Source organism: Myotis davidii, unplaced genomic scaffold (genome assembly GCF_000327345.1).
Source record: "Myotis davidii unplaced genomic scaffold, ASM32734v1 scaffold54, whole genome shotgun sequence".
Classification (NCBI taxonomy): domain Eukaryota; kingdom Metazoa; phylum Chordata; class Mammalia; order Chiroptera; family Vespertilionidae; genus Myotis; species Myotis davidii.
In genome coordinates this window covers 2280102-2281678 of record NW_006287915.1, presented here as the reverse complement: position 1 = coordinate 2281678, position 1577 = coordinate 2280102, and the positions used below count along the sequence as shown (strand labels likewise).

At 43.1% G+C, this 1577-nt stretch overlaps 1 pseudogene; it reads left to right on the top strand.

The window, feature by feature from the left end:
- Positions 1-813: 813 nt before the first annotated feature.
- On the top strand, positions 814-1322 carry LOC102758639 (annotated as a pseudogene).
- The last annotated feature ends 255 nt before the right edge of the window (positions 1323-1577 follow it).

Genomic DNA, 1577 nt, shown 5'->3' with positions numbered 1-1577 from the left:
GATTGGTGAGTTTTCTAGTGGACAAAAAGGAAACCAGGGGAGATGCCCAAGAGGGTTGTCTCCAGGGCAAGACAAACCATATCCGAAAGCTTATGAGGTGATGTGAGATTAGAAAATAAAATGAAAGTGACCTGAAAGTGACCTCAAAATTATAGAATATTCCTGAAATGCCAAGGACTGAAAGGGGACTGAAAGAGAGTGTAGTTGCCTGGTTGACATGACTCAGTGGTTGAGCATCTTATATACTGTTAAGGCAATAAGGGGGCAAAGCTGCTTCTCTAGCCCATTACATATGTACAAGAGAGCCCCTTGTGCCTACCCTTACAGAATATTTACTTTGATCTTACAAAGAAATTTATCATGTTTGCAGTATTTATCTTTTTTTGGACTATGCCTGCATTAGACAGCAGGGGGCTGGCTGTTACTAGCTGGTACTGTGGCAGCAATGAGCAGTGACAGCAAACAGGAAACAGCAACACTCTAGAGACAGCTTAGCTCTCAAGTCAGATGAGTAGTCACTGATTTCACTGGGACAAACTTTCCTCCCCCTATTCCCCTCCCTCTCACACCGCACCCCTCCTCTCATACCCACATAGTTAAGTGGATTCTGGGAAAGTCTGATTCAATAGGTAGGTCTATAGTAAAATCTAGGAGTCTTGGGTCCTCTAAAAGAATGATGATTTGGGCCAATTTTGAAGAAAACAATGTGCTAGAGCCCTCCAGTTAATGTTGTTAGTACTAATGTTTTTATCTCCCCATGTATCTCCAATTTTAGTCTCTTATAATCAGGCTTAAGAAAAGCATAATACGTTTCTCTTTTCCGGCTGGAACCATGGAGGGTGCAGAAGAGAAGAAGAAGAAGAAGGTTCCTGCGGTGCCAGAAACCCTCAAGAAGAAGCGAAGGAACTTCGCGGAGCTGAAGATCAAGCGCCTGAGGAAGAAGTTTGCCCAAAAGATGCTTCGAAAGGCGAGAAGGAAGCTCATCTACGAAAAGGCCAAGCACTATCATCACAAGGCAGATGTACAGAACGGAGATCCGAAGGGCCAGGATGGCAAGAAAAGCGGGCAACTTCTACGTCCCCGCCGACCCCAAGTTGGCATTTGTCATCAGGATCAGAGGTATCAATGGTGTGAGCCCAAAGGTCCGGAAGGTGCTGCAGCTTCTTCGCCTTCGCCAGATCTTCAACGGCACCTTCGTTAAGCTCAGCAAGGCTTCCATTAACATGCTTCAAGTTATCTTCTCCACGCGGTGGGATGAAGAAGAAGACCACCCATTTTGTAGAAGGTGGAGATGCTGGGAACAGGGAAGACCAGATCAATAGGCTTATTAGAAGGATGAACTAAGGTATCTACCATGCTTATTTTTGGAAATCTGGTCAGTTAATAAACTGAGTCTTCAAAATTGAAAAAAAGAAAAGCATAATATTTTAAATCATGTCCATTCAAAATTAATTTTAAAAATTTGCTGCTCATAGATATGTATCTTCAGTTCTTCAGAAAACTGAGTTGATCAGAAGGAGGTGTTTCTGATATGTATGAAGTAGCCACGACTTTTCTGGATGAAAATAGTAAGTGCC